Below are 24,321 nucleotides of genomic sequence, written 5' to 3'. Positions count from 1 at the left end.
TAAGACAAGTGGCTCAGATGATACTGTACAATCCTCTAACAACTGACTGAAAAAAACATGAGATTTTAGCAAAAAAAAAGGACAAGAATAGTAATCAAAGATTTCTCCTTGTCCAAAGTAGGCATCAAAGGGTTTATTTTTTCATCAGTATTCAGCTACTATATGCTCATGTTCCAGAAAAATGTCTATGCAACTTTGGTATAATCCAGCATATAGTATTGATGATATTGACAATGCATGCTTGCATCCTGTATCTCTTGTGTTGTCACTAAATGTGATATTCTGTTCTGCGTGCAGATGTTAAGAATAAGTGTTCTCATTGTAAACCTTTAATGTCTCATTTTCACTTGAGCACCTTTCCACAGTTCTCTATGACATGGTTATTTTATTTGTTTCATTTATTTATTTGTTACCTAAAAATAGAATTACAGATTGCAAATCATAGGCAATAATTCCCTAAAAAGGGTAACAAATGAGAAATGGCTGTTAGACCCATCTAAATCAGTTGATGTGTTTGCTTACTTGCTATAACAACCAGCTGCATGGAATTTGGTTTGGTCAGCTCATACCTTTAAAGACATACAATACAAATAAACAACATGTCAACAAAGACAATAGTAAAGACAATAGTAGAATACATCCACCCAAAAAATTCACACACCATCTTAAACACACACCAGTAGGGCTGAAGTGTTTCCATCCCACACAGTGATGGACAAAATACTCTCAATGACAGATCTCTGTAAAAGAGGGTCATTGCTTTCTGTGACACTCCAAACGTCTTTAACTGTCTCAGAAAGAACAGCATCTGTTGAGCTTTCTTGACCATGATGGATGTGTAGACCTCCCATTTAGAGTGTGGGAGATGGTGATGCCTAGGAAATTCAAATTCTCCACCACCACTTCAGTCTGACCATTGATGTACAGTGGTAAATGTCACGTTCGTAAACCCCTCCTCTTAAGGACAAATAATTGTTCATCATTGTTTGTGATATGCCCTGTGAGAATAGTGTTATCAGTGAGCTTGAACATGTTCCATGTAACTGGTAGAAACTCAGTTCAGATTATTTGTCATACACACAAGTGAAGTGCTTATTTGCGTATATGCTCCAATACAAAGACACTAACCTAACATTAAACCTAAACACAGAACCACAGCTGTCACAATAAAGTAAAATAACATCCATGCGAGTCGGTTTTAGAGGTAGAATTCAATAATCTGACAGTTTGAGGGAAGAAACTGTCTCTGAATCTGGAGGTACAATACATGCCTTTATGCTCCTATAACACTTACCAGAGGGCAGGAGAGGGAAAAATTAGAAACCAGGATTAGTGTAATCCTTAGCAATACTCCAGGCCTTGTAAAAAATGTCCTCAATAGAGGGGAGCTGTACTTCAGCGATGGACTGGGTTGACCTGAACATCCCCTGTGTCACAATTCGGTCAGACAATGAGCTGTTGCCAAGCCACACTGTAATAACAAATGCATAGGATCCTCATACCTCATCACTTGGATTCCTTACAATCAAGCAATGTTTCACTTCAACATTTCTTTGTTATGAAGAGCAGATTCTGTTGGTAACCAAACATTATGGATTTTTTTATAGGGCAGGATAGCTCAAACTCACACCTGACTGTCATCTCATTGATTGGGAACTCCAGACTCCAATAACTTCCTTTAATAGAGATCATTATCCAAGAGGTTCACATACTTTTTTTAAAAATAGACAGAGAATGTTTAAACAATGTGTTCTATATAGACAAGAAAACGTACAGTTGTTTTTGTGTGTTATTTATTAAATCAGAGTGTACCTATCTATTATTATGACATAGATGAAGATCAGAACACACTAAATTTGTTGTAACAGAAGAAATAAGGTTCTTGATCCCGAGATGAAGTAAAACAGATGAGTTTATTGCATGCAAGGAACAATAAAGCCGAAGTCTTGTTTCCCGCAAGAAACAACAAAACCGAAGTATTGTTCCCCGTACTGTTACAAACTTTTGGGTTATATACAGTTTTCTTCTCCGTTTCTGACGTCACTCGGTCTGATGGTAAAGAGGGGGGTTCATGGTATTTGGCCAGTTTACGATGTTCTGGGCAAATGGTCAGTTTAACATTACACCCAGGGGGGTTCCTAGCTTGCATCTGCAATCCTTATCAGTTAACCCCCTTTCCTGCCATAAACCCCAGCTTGTGACTTAGAAGTCTAAACCCCCTACAGAAAGGATTAAATTCAAACCCCCGTCTTCACATCTTTCTTCATTCCCCCCTTATAAAATATGGCATACGTCAGTGTAGCCTATTTTTATACATACAATGTCAGGGCAGATCTTTCCTTTCTAGGCGAACAGGTATGTATTGCCATGACATTGTACGTTCCACGGTTATGGCAAGATGTGATACATGTTTTTGTGCACGTGATGATTACAATTATACATATAAACAATACTATTCCTACAAATAAACACTGTAAAAAAGTTCCGCCCCAGGCCCCAAACACAGACTTTACCCAAGATCCAATTCCCCAATTTTCAGTATAATAGTCCTGATATTTCTGTCCCTCATTGTAAATGTGTTGGGCCAGATCTGAGATGTGCTCAGAATTATCAGGGATATATGTGCAGCATTCAGTGCCAATTACTGCACAAGTTCCTCCTTGGGCCGCCAGTACATAATCTAAAGCTAGTCGGTTCTGCATGGGCACTGTTCTGAGGGCTACCATCTCATCATTAACAGCCTTCAGACTAGATGAGGTAGAATTTGCTAATTCTTCTAAAGTCGAGGCCATTTGAATTAACTCTCGACTCAGAAAGTTCATGCCGGCTTGTGGAAATATTATACCTAAATAATATTCCCAATCAGCCAATTTTCTTTGTGGTCTGTGGTTAGGTCCGAAGGGGCTGTGGGTTTGAACACAGATATGAGGAACCACATATCCTAAGTAACATGAGCCAGACCACTGGGCTGGCAACCATGGGTAGGCTCGTTTTCCACAAATGAAATATGTTCCGTTTGGCGCTCCCCATGCCTCTGAAAATAAGAAACTTATACCGAATTGTGGGGTGTGCCGATCCCATCCTGGAATTTGAAAGGTAGAGGTGGATATATTTGCAGCGATGGTAAGGTTGCAACGACTCCATCCAACCAAGTGCAGACCATTAGTGTGCTGAAAACATATGTTTCCCTCACGTTCCTTATTTAGAGTCAGGTATGGTGGTGTATGGCTTCTGTTATATTTAGGAGCGTAAGAGCCTGTGAAACTCGTGGGCTCTAAGCCTCGCTCCTGTAGATATTGTAATGTTGTGCAGGTTAAAGTCGTGTTATGGCAACCCCCATAGTTTGTCATATTAAAATCTCCTAAATTATCCCTCCAAATGATCATGCCTATGACTTCCTCGAGAAGGAAGTCCTCCCTGTACATATTTGGGTAATGCGGCACACACCCAGCAGGCACTTTGGTTGGTTTTCTTAGCTGTCAGATAGGAGAGGCCTAAAAAGGAATTAATTCCATGTTCTCCTTTGTGGGAGAGATGATCATTAATCCCTGCGGAACATAGTCCTACAGCAACAATTATCATTATTGACAGAAATGATTTCATTCTGGGTCTGGGGATGAGGCTCGTCGGCAGTGTGACGCATGGATCCAGCGATCTTTTTCTTCCACTCGAACCGCAGACTCGGTTGTCAACAGGATCTGGTAGGGTCCGTCCCACCTGGGCTGGAGAACCTGTGAAGTAAATTTCCTGATCCTCACCCACTCTCCTGGGATGAGGTCGTGCCCTCCTTCAGGTGGTGGTCCCCACGCCTCCAGGACCTGCTCGCGGGCTCCTTGGGTGGCCTCTGTCAGCAACTTGCAATACTGTAACAGAGAATCATTTAGTATACTCAAGCCTACTCTGTCATGTCCTGGAGAGTCATTCAGTCTCATGGGACGCCCCGTGATCACCTCAAACGGGCTCAGCCCCACTATTCGATTTGTCCCAGCCCGGATGCTGCACAGTACGGCGGGCAATGCATCCACCCAGGGGATCCCTCCCAGCTGGTACTTTGTCAATTTAGTTTGACAGGGACAGCCTCCACCCATCTAGAAAACTGGTCCACCATCACTAGGAGGCCTGTTTTCCCTTTACAGGGTGGCAGTGAACAATAGTCTATTTGCCAGTGTCTAAAGGGCCCCTCGGGTGCAGGACGTCGAAGATTAGGAGCCCGAACCGGCGGTGCTCCAGAGGCTTTTTGGCACTCTCCACAGCGTTGTACCACATCAGCTGCGAAGGGTGTGAAGCCTGTGCCCACCCAGCTCTGAGCAAAGCGTCGAGTCATTTGGCTAACACCTGGGTGCCCTGTGGAGTGTATTTGCTGTGCTAGGTAGGGCATTAGTTGCTTGGGACAGGCGGGTCTGCCTGTACGCTGGCACCTCCAGGTCCCATCCTTCTGCAGCCCCACATTGCGTTCCATCCAGGTCCATTTCTCAATCCTTGGAGCCTGGGCCTGGAGCTCGCTGAGCTGTTCCGTCCGGAGTGCCTGTATGTTCACTGTGCAAACTGAAATAATCTGAAGAGGTTTTTCTATAGCCCACTCCTCCCATTGCCCCAGGGCAGCTTGACGTGCTGTCCAGTCTGCCAGCTTATTGCCCCTGGCCTCGGGAGTGTCCTCTCTGCTGTGGCCCTTACATTTGACTACCTGCTTTGGGAGTTGGAGAGCCGCAAGCAGCTCAGACACCAGATCTGCATTCTTTACCGGAGTGCCAGCAGAGGTTAAAAAATCCCTATTACTCCATAACCTTCCAAAGTCATGGCATACTCCAAATGCGTATCGTGAGTCTGTGTATATTGTGGTGGTCTTGCCTTTTGCTAATTTACAGGCTTCCACCAAAGCTTTCAGTTCAGCTCGCTGTGCTGACGTGGGTACCTCAAATCTTCCCCCACATTGGATATCATGTTCTGTAGTCACAGCCCAACTCGCTTTCCTCTCCCCTCTAGAATTTATGAATGAAGTTCCAACAGTGAAGAGGATGAGGTCTTCATTCCTTAGTGGTTGCTCGGCTATTTTGATGCCCTCATCTTCTCCCATTGCCCAAACATCACAGCTGTGTTCTAACATGTAGGCTTCTGATGGGTCAGGTAACAATGTGGCTGGATTTAGAGCTCCTTCACGTTCAATGGTAATATTTGGAGCCTCTAACAAGACCTGCCACTTGCTCCATCGTATCGCATTAACCTGACTGACCCGATTCAGGGACATGAGGGTGTGTACCGCATGTGGGCATCGAACAATCAGTTGTTGATCTAGCACTATGTTATTGACTGCCTGTACTGTTAGACAGACGGCCTGAATGGCTCGTAGACATGGTCCCCAGCCCCTGGTTACCTCGTCCAAGGATCCAGAGTAATACCGTACCGGGCGGTACCTACCCCCATGTTCCTGTGTTAGTACAGCTGTCCAAAATCCATTCTTTTCACTTACGTAGAGGTAGAATGGTTGATCTGTCTGAGGAAACCCCAATGCAGGAGCCTGTAACAGAGCTTGTTTTAAATCATTAAAAGCATGTTCAGCTTCAGGACTCCAAGCAATAGGATCAAGGGACCTCCCTCCCCCCTTTAATAGGTCTGTAAGTGGTTTGGCCCTTTCAGAAAAAGCATCAACCCAATTTCTATTGAAATTGCACAGACCCAGAAATGATCGGAGCTCTCTCACCGTATTGGGACTAGGGTGTGTTCGGATTGCCTGGGCCCGATCTTCTGTCAATTCCCTTTTTCCCTGACTAATCTTTTGTCCCAAGTAAATTACGGTGTCTAGGCATAACTGTGCTTTGCTATAACTAGCCTTGTGTCCTTTTTTAACCAAATGGTTGAGAATAATTTGGAGGTCCTTCTTGTGGGTTTCCTCGTCAGGAGACGCGATTAAAATATCATCCACATATTGGATAACGACGGAGGACACTTGAGGCAATTCCCGGAGATGCCTCCGAAGTGCCATGTGATACACGGTGGGGCTGTTATGAAACCCCTGTGGTAACCTGGTCCAAGTATATTGTTCTCCATCTACAACAAAAGCGAACCAATCTTGTACCTCTGGGTGTAGAGGAACAGACCAGAACCCATTAGCCATGTCAATTACTGAAAACACCTGGTGCTCAGGGGTCAGTAGTTGAAAAATAGCAGAGGGGTCTGCTACTAAGGGGGTGAGACGGTTGATGTGTTGATTAGCTTTTGAGTAATCAACTGTGAATCGCCATGCTCCGCTGGCTTTCTTTACGGGCCATATTGGACTGTTGCTTGTACTATGTGTTTTTCGTACAATGCCTTGAGTCAATAGTTTTTGTATTACTGGTCGAACCCCTTCCTCCGCCTCTTTGTTGATTTTATATGGCTTTGTGTATGGCGGGGATTTCCCAGTAAATGTGGCGGGTTCCATATCCAGAAGCCCGCATTGGTCCTTATCCATAGTCCAAATTGAATGCCCTTTTAGTTCGTTTTTTTGGAGGGACCAGATGTTTACCTCCACCCTCTCCTCATGTACGGTTAATGTAACCCCTTGTAGGTATTTCAGAGCATCCCATCCCAACAGATCTGGAGTAGATCCTACCCACATGACAGCATTAAATGTTACCTCCCCATCTCCTAGTCTAATCTTGAGTTTTTGAGTTTCTCTGAGTGTTATTCGATTACCCCCTACACCAGTGGCCTCCAGCTCCCTCCCTGTGAACATGACACCACACCGTTTGGCTGACTGTTCAGATAAACACGATAATTGAGCCCCAGTGTCCCATAAAAGTGACATTTGAATCCCATTAATCGTGCATTGTAATTTGAGCTCTTTTTCACTCAGTTCCTGAGATAGGCGTAGGGAGGCCACTAGGGGGAGTCCTAGTTTAAAAGCTCCCTGATAGCGCGTTTGTCTGCTTCGCTCAAATCCTGTAATTGTGACAACAGGTTTTTTTGCCCCTCTCGATTCGAGGGATTGAAAGGGGGATCTCGGTATCTTCCAATCCTGCCCTCACTGGCTAATCGCTTTTTGCAATTCTTTTGCCAATGCCAAATTTTTACAATAATGGCACCGAGTTGTAATTTCGCCTTTTGGATTTAGTCGGGTGTCAGGGCCAGCTCCACCCTCCAGTATGGGGGGTGTCCACCCTGTTTGAATTGCCCGCACCTTAGCATACATATTTCTCTCGATTTGCCGTGCCATTTTAACTATTTCCTCAAATTGTTTGGTCGTATCTTGCCCTATTTCGGGCTCTTTTAACTGAAGGGCTTTGGCTATATCAGGCTTAAGACCGCCCAAATAAATTTGTTTAATCACAGCAGAGGCGTCGCTATTCACATCATCTTCGTCACTCAGTCCTGAGCATTCCAGCCAGAGTGTGACGAAGCGGTCAGTGAAGTCAGCCACATCCTCGCTTTCTTTTTGCTGACACGCAGATATCTTTTTCCAATCTGTCTTTGGTGGATAATTTTGTTTAAGCCATCGCCAAACCCATTCCCATCGCCCTCCCCTGCCGTTATCCTCACACAATTGTTTAAGTTCTCCGACACGCTTTTCCCCTGTCCTTCTGAGGATCATAGCGGCAGTCAGGGGGGAGATACCATAAGTATCTTTTAATTCCTGAAGCACACTCCAGGTTCGCTGCATCCCTAATTTTGGGTGCGGTACTTCTCTAGCCCACCGGTCAATATCCTCTGGTTTTGGATTTGATCGTATTGGGGGTTCAGGGAAGGTAGGTGCGAGAACGGACCCCCTCGGCGGGGTGCGAGACGGAGTAAGAGTGGCGCTGTCATCAACGGCGCCAGCCCCTGCTACATCAAGTCCTTTCCCACTTCGAGTGAGAGTACAGACCTGCGGGCGCCCTCCCTCTAATATGGGAGACCCTGATCCGTCTTTATCACACTCATACCAAGTGTTATCCCAATCAGACCCCCCATCTCCATATGGCCACTGTGGGAATTGATCCCAATTATTTTTGTTTCCTGCCTGTTTGTTCCCCTGTGGGAGAGCAAGATATAACTTAGTCACCGGCTGTAGCACATTTACCAGTGCAGCGTGACCAGGAGTTAATTCCTTCTTTAGTTTCACATTCTCCTGTACTGCCTCTTTTAGCTTTTCTTCTAGTACCTCTTTTGCCGCGAATAAATTATCTTTTCTCTCATTTAACGCTTTTATTTTTTCTGTGAACTCCTTCTCTTTTTTTCCCATTCTGATTTCTCCTTCATGCTAATCTGCCACCTCAGGTGTCGGCCGGACACCAGGGCTGCAGCTAAATCTTTGTTTTTGTTCCAATGTTCATACGCTTTTTTACAGGCATCTTCGCCCCAAACTCCTTCTGACAGACTGAGCTTCTTCCTATATTTCTCTTCCCTTTCAGTCAATTTACACTTTTCCGATATGTAATCAGATACTTCCACCACTTTCTCAAACACCCAATTAGCACACATGTTTGGTTTCTTTAAGATTTACTTTTGTCGTGTGTGAGGTAACAGCTCATTCAGTAGGGCCAATCTGTGCACGATCAAGGCGTAGCTAATCTCAGTACCCCGGGCGCAATTAAGGCCCACACCAATCCTGGATTATACGTGCATTTAATGCACCACTCAGCTCCAGAACCCCGGGCGCAATTAAGGCCCACACCGATCCCGAGCCACAGAACTCCGGGCGCAATTAAGGCCCACACCAGTTCTGACCTTCAGAACTCCGGGCGCAATTAAGGCCCACACCAGTCCTGAACTACGTGCATTTAATGCACCACTTGCTCTAGAACCCCGGGCGCAATTAAGGCCCACACCGATTCTGAGCCTCAGAACTCCGGGCGCAATTAAGGCCCAAACCAGTTCTGACCTTCAGAACTCCGGGCGCAATTAAGGCCCACACCAGCTTCGAACGCCTGTACACAATACCGCGGAACCCTTGCCAGACCAAATTCTGGGCTTACAGCAAACAACCCATTACATACACCGGTGCCTTCCCCGGGCCAGAGGAATTCAGAAACTCACGTTTACTCCGTCATCTCGGGCGATTCTCGCAGGGAGCAGAGATTTCCCAATCGGTCAGAGAGAGTCGGGACTTTTAAATAAAAGAGGAGTCCTTACCTCTTAGTTATGTGCGCGCTGACCGTCTCTCCTGCCGATGGGAAGTTCTGCGCCTTCTGGAGCATCCGCCGACTACGCCAAATTTGTTGTAACAGAAGAAATAAGGTTCTTGATCCCGAGATGAAGTAAAACAGATGAGTTTATTGCATGCAAGGAACAATAAAGCCGAAGTCTTGTTTCCCGCAAGAAACAACAAAACCGAAGTATTGTTCCCCGTACTGGTACAAACTTTTGGGTTATATAGTGTTTTCTTCTCCGTTTCTGACGTCACTCGGTCTGATGGTAAAGAGGGGGGTTCATGGTATTTGGCCAGTTTACGATGTTCTGGGCAAATGGTCAGTTTAACATTACACCCAGGGGGGTTCCTAGCTTGCATATGCAATCATTATCAGTTAACCCCCTTTCCTGCCATAAACCCCAGCTTGTGACTTAGAAGTCTAAACCCCCTACAGAAAAGATTAAATTCAAACCCCCATCTTCACATCTTTCTTCAGCTTTAACTAGCAAAGTTTGTGCACAGGAGAAAAGATGACTGTGGGTCCCAGCAAGTCAGGAAGAGGACCGGTTTGTTCCTGATGAAGAGCTAGTTCTGAATAGTGATTCAGCTGTCCACAGTTCTGACCTGTTCACGAGGCCTGCTGCTGGTGCTAACCTTGGGTGGATCCTCTGGTTACTCTCTGGCAACCTCCGCTCTAGACTCTTAGAACAAAGGAAAGTTCTGGCACTCGGACACACTGGCCGTTCCGTGGTTGTCCGGGCTGAGTCTCAGGATGGTCAGGAGGCGCGCTGCGAGAATGTCCTGCCCTTGGGAGCCTTCTGCTCCTGGGCCGTCCTGCCCTGGAATTCTCCTTTGAATTCCCTTTAGAAAAGTCCACAGAATTCTACACTACAGGCTCTCTGTGTTGCCTGTTTTTACCTGGATGAACTTCAGCTCGTTGATTGGCTGAAAGTTCCATTGGCATCAGAGTCCCACGTGGGTTACTCGGCCCTACCAGTCCCTGATTGGTTGATCAAGGTGAGATATGAGTCATTTACTCCTGACACTTAGGAATGCAGTCCAGATGTCCATCTGGCACTCCCTAGACAGATAGGCGCCAATGGATGACCATTGATCATGATAGCCAGGCTTAGCTAAGTGCATCCCCCTTTGGGAGCTGTCCCTTATCAAAAGAAAACATCTTTAAATCAGCCTGCATGAATAGCTTCTCTGTGGCTGCACCATAGAGATGAACAGAGAGATGAGGCCTCATTTGGGAAAGCACCAAAACACTTAATTCTGTCTTAATAACAAGCATTGCTGCTACAACTTTTTCACACAAGGCTGGATTTTTTTTCCCTTAATAATAAAAACCTTCGTTTAAAAACTGCATTTTGTGTTTACTTGTGTTATCTTTGTCGAATATTTCAATTTGTTTGATGATCTGAAACATTTCAGTGTGACAAACATGCAAAAAAAAAAGAAATCAGGAAGGGGGCAAACACTTTTTCACACCACTGTATATTTGATGCTTTTATTAGCAGACCATTCTTGCAATTAAAGATACGATGAGTTGATTTGTACTGTAATGTGACTATGCCAATTCAGTGTTAAGTCTTGTGGGAAGTAAGTCACGAATTTCCAAAGTAGGTGTCTTTTTGCATCGAAAATAGCATACTAATTTCGTGGGTTTCATACAAGTTTAAAAGAATCATGAAGGATCAAACAAGATCTTCAGAACTTAATATTTAATACCTTTGCAGTTCCTATTCTCATGGCACCTCATTCCCTTGGGGAGATGCATTTACTCCAACTTCTGAAACCCATACATGCATGCACGTTCTTCTGGTATTTTATGCAAAGTCTGATGAATATTTAAAGGCAAGGTAAATCCTGCATGGTATTTTAAATACAATATTTTGGATGGATTTTGAATCTTGGTTAGAAAAGCAGTCTTCCTTTCATCCCCTTCCCGTATTCTTATTAGGTTATACACCCCGCGGAGATTCAGCTTGGTAAAAATTGCAGCTCCCTGAAAAGATTCTAAGGCTGATGGAATGAGTGGGAGGGAATAGCGATTTTTTATTGTGATTGCATTTAGGCCTTGATAATCAATGCATAGACAGAGGCCACCGTCCTTTCCTACAAAAAAAATCAGGCACAAGCCAGCACAAGAGGAAGAGGTGCATATGAAACCCGCCTAAAGTGCCTTCTGGATGTATTCTTTCAGGGCTTCCAGTTCCCCCTGTGAGAGGGGGTAAATTCTCCCCCCTTTGGGAAGGCAGCCAGGGAGAGGAAGGAAGCTGTGCGGCTCCAGAGACAACTAGAGGAGGAGTACAGCTCAGCGAATGTGGCAGGAGCCTTTGATTCAGCCTGGGCACGGGCCCTGACGGAGAGGCTCCGGAACCTGTACACCGCCAGGGCTTTCCTGTTCAAGGTACAGAGGGAGCACTATGAAAATAATGAAACCTGTTCCTCTTATTTCTTTAATCAGATCCAGGGAGCCCAGAAGAAAAGGGTCATCCACAGCCTGAGATGGGGAGATAGAGAGGAAGTGCTGGACAAGGGTAACAAAGTAGAAGCGGTGACTGCTTTCTACAGAGAGGTCTATTCAGAAAAGCAGACAGAGGAAGAAGCAGGCAATGCTTTTCTGAAGGGGGGAGAGTACCAGAGGAGGTGAGGAAGGACTTGGAGGGTCCGATTACGGCAGAGGAGCTGAGAGTGGCGTTGTTGTGTTGGTGCCAGATGGACTCCCCAAGGAATTCTACACCTGCTTCTGGGACACCCTGGTGAAAGATCTGATGAAGGTAGCACAGGAGATTCTGAGGACCAGAACGTGCCCATGATGGTGTTGAACCTGGACCAGGAGAAAGCCTTCGACCGAGTAAACCACAGCTATCTGTTCAGAGTGCTGGAATGCTTCAGTTTTGGAGAGAGTTTCAGCCGCTGGATAAAGATACTGTACTCTGACATGGGCAGCAGGGTCAATATAAATGGAAACCTGGGGGATTTCATTCCCCAGGAGTCCGGAGTACAACAAGGGTGTACTCTTTCACCTCTTCTCTATGTTCTCTTCACAGATCCATTAGAAGAGGCGGTGAGTTATGACCCTGTCATCGATAGCCTGGCGATACCGGGAGACGCGGGGGAAGCCCTAAAGATCTCCTGGTACACAGATGACATGACGCTGTATGACGCGGGTTGAAGAGAGCCCTGCAGGTCCTGGAGCAATACTCCAGGGCCTTGGGGTCGAAACTCAACCACCGAAAGATCAAACTAAAGTTCTTTGAACCCTGGAAGGACAAGACGACAGTGCTGGAAGGTCTCGAGCTCTGCATGGGGCCCCTCAAGATTTTGAGGGTTTCGTTCCAGAGCCAGGACAACGAGACCCTCAACTAGACCGAGAGGATCGTCAGGGTGAACGTGAAGCTGGGTCTGTGGAAAACGCGGTCGCTGTCCCTCACGGGAAAAGTGATGGTATTGAAAGCAGACATCCTGCCGGCTTTGGTTTACCTGGCGGTGGTGTACCCACAGCCGGCCAGACTCAGATAGTGCTGCAAGCGATGGTCTTCAAGTTCGTCTAAGGAAGCAGGTATGTGTACATCATGAGAAACCGGATATGCCACATTTCCCCCTGAAACTCAACTGTATCCTATTCTACAACCTGTCGGGCACTGAGGGAGCCCATCCACCACAAGTACAAGTACTTTGTAAGGCTTTGGCGACCCACGCTGTCAAGTGGAGCCAGTGGAGCGAGTCCACGAGACACCCAGAGCTCTGCACCAACCACAGAGCCCTGTACAAGGAGGTGAGGGTAGAACTGGATGCTGACGAAAAGCTGCGGGTTCCCAGACAGGTATGGGAAAGGATGCAGCTGAAGAAATTGGACAACAAGCTGAAGGACCTCAACTGGATTGCAGTACACAAGAGGCTGGCAACCAGAGAGGTCCTGTACAGACACTCGATCACCAGGAATCTGCATTGCCCCAGGGACATGTGTTTCGTCGAGGAGACCCAGGAACACGTGTTCTGGAGCTGCCACTTCACTAAAGCGGTGTGGGGCCAAATGAATGGACAAAAATATGCAACTCCTGGGTGCGGGAGCGTGCTCAGTTACCAGTGCATTCTGCTGGGGCTGGAACCAACCGGATTGGACAAGGGGACACAGTTCCTGCTGTGGCTGCTGCTGTTCCTAACAAAATAAGGAATGAGGAACACTCTCATCCGGCACAACACAGAGTGGGGAGTGAAGGAACTGGAGGAGAGGATCCTGGCGGAATCCAGAAGGAGGATGAAGCACGGTATTGCCAAATGGGGCTTCCCTGTGGCGAGAGAGTGCTGGAAAGGACTTTGGGCCCTGTACAGGGACTAACAAGGAAATTATAATAATAATAATAAACTTTATTTTATATAGTGCCTTTAAAAGTGGCTTCTCAAAGTGCTTTACAGGATGACAATAACAATAAATAAGAAGACTACAACAATAAATAAGAAATTCCTGTTCCCTGAGCTCCTGCTCTGCAGTTTCAGAGCCGGGACAGGCAAATTGGCAAAAGCAAACAGTAGGGCTTGGAAGGACTATTTCATTGCACAAATCCGGCCCCATCATCCACTTGCACTGATTGATAATGGACAATCATCTAGTTTGGAAAGTTTTTATTGCATGATAGTTTGATATTGTTAGAGATTGTATAGTTTGGGACAGTGTTTACATTTGTGGAACATTTTTCTATGGAATAAAGTTTACTTTGATAGAAAAAAAAATTATCCCTCTTGGGCAAAACACCCTGTAGGAAATTGATGGCACATGGGGAGGCAGGGACAATGTATTTTGTTTGCTGAAGGCTTCAGATAGATCCGTGTAATATGCAGGGAGGATGAGGAGCCCAAGCTAGCAACTCACCCCTAGTCCAGAAAATCTGAGGATCATGCTTTTGTAATCAGGGGAATCCCAAGACCAGAGGATGATGTGGTGTCTCCAGGAGGTAAAATGATATAAGCTCCTGATGAAGGGCGCCGCTCTGAAAAGATAATGGTGAGGTCTGCCAACTAATGACACCTGGGGAAACAGGGGATCCATCGAGGGTCTGCACATGAAGAGGGGGTCGAACGGAGATTAAGGGAATATTTCAGGAGCAAGCCAAGGAGAGGTCTAGGAAATGGCCCCTGAATAGATAAAAGCAAGAAGGTCAAGTGTAGATGAGCCCCCTGAGAGGGAAGTGGGAATAGACAAGGCATTAATGGAGATAGCTAAACGTTTACTGTGTCTCACCAGCGGACTGGGTTAAAAACAGGGGGTGCCGTGGTGGGTGAGAGGTGCAGTAACATTCATTACAGAATCAGGTGTGAGCCTGGGCAGTGCCTGGATGGGAGATCTCCTGGGAAAAGCTAGGGTTGCTGCTGGAAGAGGTGTTAGTGGGGCCAGAAGGAGTCGCTCACCCTGCAGTCTGTGTTGATCCCAATGCCCCAGTATAGTGATGAGGACATTAGACTGTACAAAAGTTGCCATCCTTTGGATGAAACATAAAACTGAGGTCCTGACTTTCCATGGTCATTAAAAATCCAGGGAATTTCTCGAAAACTGTAGGAGTGTTACCCCTAGTGTCCCCTCCAATTTTCCCATTGGCCTTTACCAATCACTGCCTCCCAATAACCCCCCTCTCTGAAGTTTATCACTCTGTTCTCCTCCTCACTGATAGCTGGCGTGTGGGGAGCGTACTGGCGCACTATGGCTGCCTTCACATCATCATGGTGGAGCCTATAAAACGCTTCAAGTGGAGTGTCCAGAAAAACACTGTATAAGTGTAAGGATACTATTATTTTATTGTTAAATTTTTCCAGATGTTCTAAAGCTGTAGACTATTATAGGTATACGGTTAGAGGTCTATTATACAGATAACTTTAGAGGACTATTATAAGTATATGGTTAGAGGTCTATTATACGGATAACTTTAGAGGTCTATTATACGTATATGGTTAGAGGTCTATTATACGGATAGCTTTAGAGGTCTATTATACGTATATGGGCAGAGGTCTATTATACATCAAAGATAGGTCTTACAGGTGTAGAAACTAGTAAATCAAGCCAATGATTTGGTTTAGAAATTTATTCTGAAAATACACATTCACACCTGAAAAATATGTATTTCAAATTATACATTGTATACAATCAATCAACAATCAACATACGGGCAATAATCATAAAAAACACAACTAGTCTTAAACTTCAGCTACAAATTCTGGTAACATGGCAATATACAGTATAGTAATGACAAACACAAACTAATTACATTAACACACTAACTCAAAACCACATTTTGATTCAAATATAAATGTTAAAATGTACAACTTCTATATTTCCAGGAAAAAAAAAATATTACAATGGAAGTTAAGATGATTTTTGTCCACTATTTGCAAACCCTGTCTAATTGTCCTAACAGTTAGAACCAAAAACCTATTATTTTCAGTGTCCAGATCTCCTGGCCCCCTGCCTTGCATATGCATTCTTCAAGTAACACATTGCGTGCTCCTTTATTTATTTTTCTGTTGATGTAGGGTGGGACTTCAGCACCGCAGCTAGGAGAAAATTATATAATATTACTTCCCAAATAAATGATGATTAATATTTTCTTTGGTATAATCTAAAAACTGAACAGTATACTAAGCTCAAAGCTGAAATAAATGTATAAAATTTGGCTTGCATCATAGCAGTTGAGCAATAAAGTCTGTCCTAATTAAAAAAGTTTGAAAGTACAACATAGAATAAGAATAATAAGAGAAATGGCAAAACGATTTTTTGTCATCTTCCCCATTCACACTATTTTTATGTGCCATTTTTTGCTTATTAACGTACTATTTTAATCAAAATAATATTAAGAAAGATCTGTATGTATTCAGATAGTATTATTATTTTTATTCATACTTACTCGTCAAAAGAGGATTGCTGAGATATTTGCAGATAAATACTTCAATCTTCTACGTTTGAAAAACGTGTCCAAATTGGTGACCAACGAATACTAGCAATGCATTGTGGTATATAACCGGAAAATATGCTGGGTTAGATATTTTCTCAACGTATGCGTTTATTAATGTTGTTGATATTATGGTTGAAATTTAACATTGATAATACATTGCGGCTATGTGCCCCCTGCTATGTGCTGATATGCAATTTTAACGCATGCAGTTAGTAAGGATCGGTCACTGTTGTATGGTATTATATATAATGACATTATAGAATAGGATGGGGACAGGCCTGGCATCACGGGGGGAGGGAGGATGTCGCCCCTTCAGTTTTGGGCAAAAAGATTTACCTAACTTAATTTGCGCCCTAAAAAAATAGTTGTACTTTGTCAATGGTCAGACAACACTAAATGACACTAACAGTCACTCGGACTGTTTGATGTTCAGGAGGGCTATCCGTCCAGGAACTGCACATATCAGTGTCGTTATTGAGAGTCAACATTACGATCCTGTTTGCTCAGGTGAACCGATTCCTTGCAGTAGTTTATCATTATACTTAAAATCGTTATATAACAAGGACTAGTTATAGCAGTCTGTGCTTTCTGTTGGTTTTACAACAATTTCTTCTTAACAATTCAGAGCCTCCATTGATGTAGCTGCAAAAATGAACGCTTATGGTACTTTCCACTCCAGGCAATACAAACCACGAGAGTGACGAAAAATGTGAAACTGAACTTCATCGCAAATACCAGATTGCTAGTCGTTATCTTCTATCATGAAGCACTAATCAATGGCATAGCTACAAGATTTCATTTGGGTAGCTGCACCGTACAGCTCCGTTTCAACCGAAATATCCCCCCCCCCCTCAAAATTTCAGATATCCCCCTACAGACCATAAAATTGACGACATTAATAAACGCATATATAACGTCGAAAACACATCTAACACAGTGCCTGAGGCTTTTTACTTTATATATCGTGTGTCCTGCAATGTTTATTATATTTATTACTATATGTATTATACACGTGTAAATAAATTAATTACTGCGAATATAATTTACTTCGAACACTGTGCAGAGTGCTGTATACTCGTAGTTGCGGCACACACGATATATACAGTAAAAAGCCTCAGGCACTGTGTTAGATGTGTTTTCGATGTTATATATGCATTTATTAATGTCGTCGATTTTATGGTTGCAATTCGACGTTGATTATACGCAGCGACGTATATATATGTATAGCCGTATTTTCGCTGTGAACATACGTATATTCGACGAATCATTGCCCACTGGGCCTGTTTTGTTTCTCATTTCCCTAACCTCAAACACAATGCCAAAGTGAGAGTGTAAATTCACAGCAGAACTAAAAAATACATTTCTGTGTTTTTGAAGTGGCAGAGAAGACTGGGTCGCTGAATGTTTGGTGTGTAAGCCTGGTACTTTTGTCTCCGTGGCAAATAAAGGTGTACTTGACTTGCAAGCTCATATTGACTCAGACAAACACAAAGGCAATTTGAGGAGAGAGTTCGTCAACCAAATTAACAGATTGTTTTATAAGTTCTGGCAGCAAAACAGAGGATACTGTTGTTGCAGCAGAGGGGACTTATGCATTTCACAAAGTTTAACATCATCACAGTTACTTTACCAATGAACATAAAATGTGGGATATTTTGAAAACCCTCTCCATCCCACCCCCTTCACATATAAGGCAATAGGAACGTTTCTCAAGGTGTTTTTTGATGTTCAAATATGGTAACTCTAGTGGCCTATTTATAATCCTCCTCGTTCTCAACGGGTGTGCATGATCTATTGGAGCTGGCGTCAGTACTCTTGGCATCTATTCCTTTCAGCCATGACATAGTACTTGATTTTTGCGAATAATTCATTTTTGATCACTTGTTCTGTTGGTGAATGTGGCGCTAAGCTGTGTCTCTGAAAGCTCAAGAGGAGTCTGATCACTTGAGTATTAGCGTGCACTGTAACAATGTAGCTAAGTACGTAGGCTTTGTTTTTGACATATAAACTAATTTTATTAAAATAAAAAATATGAAAACTCATCTCATTCTTCTTTCTGAAACCGATTAAGTTAATTACAGATGAAAAAATTACATATTTTGTAATTATTCAATTTTTAATTCCCAATTTTTCAGTGCACACAACAAATTTCCAGAGTCATCTGGCGTACCACCTGGGGGCTCTCTGAGTACCACAGTTTGAGAAACACGGTTTTAGCTAAAGGAAACTTTAGGAGTGACTCTAAGCAGAAGACATCTCACGCTCCAAAGGACAGCAAACAGCAATCCCACGGTATCTTGATTTGTCAGACTCCAGGTCCTGAACAACCTTCCATCAAGCACAGGTACCAATAACCCAATGTGTTCTAAGTTTCAGGAAATTAATCTACATTATTAATACATAATTCATTCATTTTCAGCACTTGTGAAACTTAAGCATTACAATACAGTATTATGCAAATGTTTCTTAATGAAGGCTCTTACTGTGTCTTGCAGGCTATATTCTAATACTGTTACATGTACAGTATGTATCTAAGGCAAGTGGCTCGGGTGATACTGTATAATCCTCTAACAACTGACTGAGGAAAAACATGAGATTATAGCTACAAATAGTCATCAAAGATTTCTCCTCCTTGTCCAAAGTAGGCGTCAAAAGGATTATTTTTTAATCAGTTTTCAGATACTACTGTATATGCTCATGTTGCAAACATACTGTATGTCGATGCAACTTTGGTGTAATCCAGCATATATAATAGACAATATTGATAAAGCATGTTTGCATCCTGTACAGGATCTCACTAAATTTATAATTTTATACTTTATAAAATATATATACATTTATATTTTAAATGTTTAAAATAAGTGTTCTCATCGACATAAACCTTTAATGTCTCAATTTCACTTGAGCACCTTTCCACAGTTCTCTATGACATGTTTATTTTATCTGTTTATTTATTAACTAAAAACAGAATTACAGATTGTAAATTGTAGGTAATATTTCCATAAAAAAGGTAACAAATGAGAATTGGCTGTTCGGCCCATCTAACTGAGTTGATGTCTTCGCTTTCTTGCCATAATACACTTTATTTTATAAAGCACCTTTAAAGGTGGCTTCTCAGAGCACTTTACAGAATAACAATTACAATAAAGAAAAAGCATACACAAGATAAAACACAATTACAATATACAGAGGAGACCATAGATGGTGGTAGAGAAAGAAAAGTAGAAGCAGAAGGGAAAAGAATGGAACCAGTTAAGTAGAGGCTCTTCTAAAGAAGAAGGTTTTGAGTCCGGATTTGAAGGAGTTTAGAGAAGGTGACTGATATCCTTGGGCAGAGAGTCCCAGAGCTTGGGGGCATAAGAGGAGAAGGCCCTTTCACCCATACAATGTAGACGGGCTTGGGGGACAGTTAGGAGACCAGAGTTAGATGAGCGAAGGTTGTGAGGTGGGGGGGAGGGCGATAATAGTTCAGACAGGTACTGAGATGCCAAACCATGAAGAGCCTTGTAGGTGAGCATGATGATTTTAAAGTCCACACGGAATTTGACAGGAAGCCATTGCAAGGACTCAAGAATAGGAGTAATGTGATCACTTGCACCAAACCTGGTCAGGATTTTGGCTGCTGAATTTAGGACATACTGCAGTTTGTTTAATGTAGATTTAGATACCCCAACGAGCAGAGCATTACAGAAGTCAATTCGAGGGACCTCAAATGTGTTGTTCAGCTTTTCAGCCACAGTTAGTGATAACATAGGATGTAGTCTAGTGATATTTCTGAGGTAAAACAAAGATGTTTTTACCGTATGCTGCACATGTGGGTGGAATATTAAACCAGAATCGAATATCACCCCAAGGTTTTTCAATTTAGGCTGAAGCTCAAGTACAGAACCATCTACAGATAGGGTAACAGGATTGGCTTTACAAAGTTAATGGGGGGTGCCAATAAGCATGACATCAGTCTTGTCGCAGTAAAGATGAAGGAAATTTTGAGTCATCCACGTTTTTATGTCAGAGATTCAATTAGATAGAATAGAGACAGCCACATCAGTGTCAGGTTTGGTATGGATGTATATTTGAGTATCATCAGCTTAGAAATGATAGCTGAGGCCATGTGATCTTAAAAGCTGACCAAGTGGAAACATGTAAATGCTGAAGAGCGAGGGGCCCAGTATTGAGCCCTGAGGAACACCAGACTTAACAAGACCCATTTCAGACTTATACCCATTTAGAGAAAAAAAGTGACAGCAATCAGTGAGGTAAGACTTGAACCATTTGAGAGCAGTGTCAGAAACTCCAAACAATGTCTCAAGATGAGAAAGTAAGATTTCATGGTCAACAGTGTCAAAAGCAGCAGTAAGATCAAGAAGGATGAATATAGAAAGAGAACCAGAATCAGAAGCTATTAGAAAATTGTTATTGACTTTGACCAGAGCAGTTTCTGTGCTGTGAAAATGACAGAAGCCAGATTGCAGGGGTTTGTAAAAGTTATTTGTCATGAGGAGGTCATGAAACTGAAATGTGACGTTCTAGCACGTTCTAGAATTTTTGCAAGAAAGGGTAAATTGGAGATGGGGCAAAAAATTGTTAAGATTGTAGAGAGCCATGTTAGACTCTTTTGGCACAGGGTAATGGCAGCAGTTTTGAGGACTGTTGGTACAATGCAGGTGCTCATGGGACAGAGGGAAGAGAAACAGGACTGAAATAAAGTGGTGGGAATGGGATCTAAAATAGATGCGGTGGGTTTCATGTGTGTAACTAGTTTATTGAGGAATGCTGGGTCAAAAAGAGAGAAGTTCGAGAGAAAGGAGGGAGGGAGGAGGTATGGAAATGATATGTGTAGTGGAGAGAATGTGGTACCAGATATTGTCGATCTTGGAGCTAAATAAATCTAAGAATGTGTTTCAAAGTTGCGATGAGGCAGATAATGTGGTGGGGCACTTTGGCTTTAGCAAGCTGTTGATGGTGGAGAAAAGCTGTCTGGGGTTGTTATGGTAATGTTCAATGATGTGAGAGAAGTAGGTGGATCTAGCAGACTCTATTGTAACCTTATATTCAGACAAGTAATCTCTCCAAGCCTAATAATGTACATTTAGGACAGAAAGACGCCACCAACGCTCAGGTTTGCAGGAGACTGCCTTCATAGATCGCAGATGGTCGTTGTACCAAGGGGCAGGTCGAGAGAAGGAGATGGTTCAAGTTTTTAAAGGAGCAAAGGTGTCAAGGGTAGATAAAAGAGCACTGTAAAGTAACTGTATTTTGTCCTTTAGCGGGTCAGAGGAAGAGAAACAAGATAAGGAGGACAGAACAGAATTTGCAAACCTTGGGTGATCAATTGATTGCCAGTTGCGGAAATTTAGAGCATGAGGGGGAAATGTTAGAAACAGGTAATTCCAGATTGAAGAGAATGGCTGAGTGGTCTGAGAGGCCTGGATCAAGGGAAGAGCAGTGGGAGACAAAAGAGTAATTTGCAAGGATTAAATTTAGGGTGTGTCCTTTGTTATGTGTAGGGGTACAAACAAATTGAGTAAGATCAAAACATCCCAATAGAGAAAGGGAGTCTTTAGCCAGACTAGAATACCTTGAGTCAATGTGTATATTAAAGTCCCCTAGAATAAGGATCCTTTTAAACTTAAGGCATAAATGAGAGTAAATCAGCAAACTCAACTAAGAAGGCTTAGCTGGGTTTGGGTGGTCTATAAACTGTGGCAATGATAGTAGATTTGGGGATAGAGACATTTAAAACAAGGCACTCTAAAGAAGAGGGAGGAGGTATAGTAATAGGACTTCAATTGTGAAAAAGGTTGTAACAATAATGCCCCCGCCTCTGCCTGAGAGGCGCAGAAGGTCAAAAAAACGCAGGAGGGACTAATTGGTTAAACAACAGAAAAAAAAAGAAGCTGTAAAGACATACAATAGAAATATAACATACAATATATTAAAAACATACAATACAAATAAACAACATGTCAACAAAGACAATAGTAGAATACATCCACCCAAATCATTCACACACCATCTTAAACACACACCAGTGATAAAAATAAATAACAGTGAGACCTGATAGAACAACAATGAGCCGTGTTGCTGTTATAAATGCTATTTATTCACCTCACAGCTTCTGGGAAGATGCTGTTACAGAACCTAATGGTTCTTGTCTTCACAGACCTGAGGCACCTACCAGAGGGGAGAGAAGTAGACAGAGGTTGGTGAGGATGGGAAGAGTCAGAGATCTAACTAGCTTGCTAATGTCACAGTTCGCCCCTCAAACGAGAATTATTTCCTACCTTGTATACAACTATGCCAACTAGCAATACGAACAGGGTGCTAGGGCCCCTCTACATTACCACAGGTTTTGTTTAGCTCCCAGAATCACCAATGCACACACAGACCAGCGACAAGCATTTGTATCATATAAATGCCCTTTTTATTTTATAAGATAAGATTAATTTATTAGCCCTAGATAATTTCAAGTATTAGGAATTTGTCCTTTTACATACCCCAACTTGCTCTCCATGAGACACACAGACAGGGAGAGAAGCTTGGGGTCAGAGTGCAGGGTCAGCCATTTATACAGCACCCCTGGAGCAGTTGGGGTTTAGGGCCTTGCTCAGGAGCCCAACAGAGTAGGATTCCTCTGCCAGCCACGGGATTCAAACCAGTAACCTTCCAGCCACAGGCGCAGATCCTTAGCCACAGAGACACCCCATGAGTCAATAGAAGCAGGGTCTTCACAGAAGAACCTGACAGCAGTGGGATTCCAGCCCACGCTCCTGAAGAGACTGGAACCTTAAGCCAGCACCTTAGACCACTCAGCCATGCTACATTCACATTCACTATCACCCAAAGACACAACGAAAACAACATTTGCAGCAACAAAAGGCCCTTCCGAGGGTCATACTGAATTCCTGAGTGTCGTCTGTGTTTTTCCTTAAAGTACTGAAGAGATACCACTAGAATGTTTCTTCTTAGTATCTGTAAATGTCTTTGATGGCTCAAAGGAGAACAGACACTTAGAGGAGTGGGATACCACTCAGTCCAACTTCCCCAGTCTCCATTTGGGTATTACTTGAAATCCTCCCATGCGCTGTGTTACATTTCCTTCAGTTTGTATCAGCTAGCCGGGCCGGTTTCTTTGTTCCTTTCCTCCAGGTATTAAATGTGACTGAACAGTACCTCTGTTCCAAAACCAATGTCTCCCGTAGTCGTCAGTTCCTAGACCAATAGTTCCTTGCCTCCGTGGTCTCGTACTCTGCAGCTTCCCTTGTGCTGTCTGTGTTGTCTCGAGGGTATTGTGGGAATCGGGGGCCCCCTCTGTTCTGACTCAGATGTTTTTATTCTTCCCACTAGCCAATCCTACTCAGGATGTTTTCCACTGTCTTTGTCAGGAAAGGGTTTTCCCAGTATTTTTCCAGGAGGAAGCTTGTGTTGTTTGAGGGGTGTGAGAGTGCCGGGCTTAGGTGTCATGGGCCCTTATCACTTCTTAGTTCACTCCCTTGTTCTTCCCTTGGTCTGGTTAAAACTGACTCAGAGACTCTTAATATGCTATATGATATATGCTACAGATTCAGCCATTCAAAGTTAGCGGTATAAACCCGTACCGCACTCATCTACCCACAAACCACTGCGGCATACTGTGGTACGTAATTGGCTGACCAAAATAACTGACAGTAGCACTCATGGTGCATTGGTCGGTAGTGAAAAGATTTCATCATTGAATCTCTTTACTGTGCACGTTTTAATCCGCTTAGTATTGAATATTTATATGTAATTTTATCACTAAAGGAAAATTTTAGTAGCTGAGCATAAAAAGAATAGGAGCATAATGGATCTGAAGGTCATAAACAATATTAATTTAGGAACATAAACATATTATGTAAACTGTATATTGCTGGTATTGGTATTTTAAAGAAAAAATACACATCAGTATTCCATTTCTCCCTAAACATTTTAAGCATCAAAGTCTTACACATGGTTATTTTGGAAACGTTTTTATGTGCTCCTTCTGACCATGTTACTGTACGTTTATATATATATAGTAGTATATACACATATCTATTGACATATGTATAGCTGTTTCACTACTTATCATGCGAGTGCGTTAGTGGCGTGATGGTTTAAGTGACTGACTTATAAGCTTGAAGTTGGGTGTTTAAATCCAGCTTTTGCCATGAGTTTTTTTTTTAACAATTAAACAATTCCTTGAAAAACTAAAATAGCAATAGCAAAATAGCAATATTATGGACACTCTATTGACTTTTTTATATTTCTAAATCTCACATGTTC

The 24,321-nt window shown here is 43.0% G+C and overlaps 1 long non-coding RNA gene and 1 gene segment (V, D, J or C); one reads left to right on the top strand and one right to left on the bottom strand.

Moving 5' to 3' along the window:
* LOC148647025 (Ig kappa chain V-III region MOPC 63-like) overlaps positions 1–24,321 on the top strand; it is a 482,291-nt gene that overhangs the window by 248,907 nt on the left and 209,063 nt on the right.
* Positions 3,411–24,321, bottom strand: part of LOC148647027 (uncharacterized) — a 173,093-nt gene continuing 152,182 nt past the window's right edge. The window contains exon 5 of one of the 2 annotated variants that reach the window (XR_015927581.1): positions 3,411–3,854. This is a non-coding gene — a long non-coding RNA (uncharacterized LOC148647027). Of the gene's footprint in view, positions 3,855–8,913; positions 9,160–24,321 lie in introns of those variants that run through there. The other variant, XR_015927582.1, reaches the window with a different exon arrangement.

The sequence above is a fragment of the Lepisosteus platostomus genome, chromosome 16 (assembly GCF_059453375.1).
Source record: "Lepisosteus platostomus isolate fLepPlt1 chromosome 16, fLepPlt1.hap1, whole genome shotgun sequence".
Classification (NCBI taxonomy): domain Eukaryota; kingdom Metazoa; phylum Chordata; class Actinopteri; order Semionotiformes; family Lepisosteidae; genus Lepisosteus; species Lepisosteus platostomus.
The sequence above is the reverse complement of the archived record's forward strand: the minus strand, read 5'-3'. Positions and strand labels throughout refer to the sequence as shown.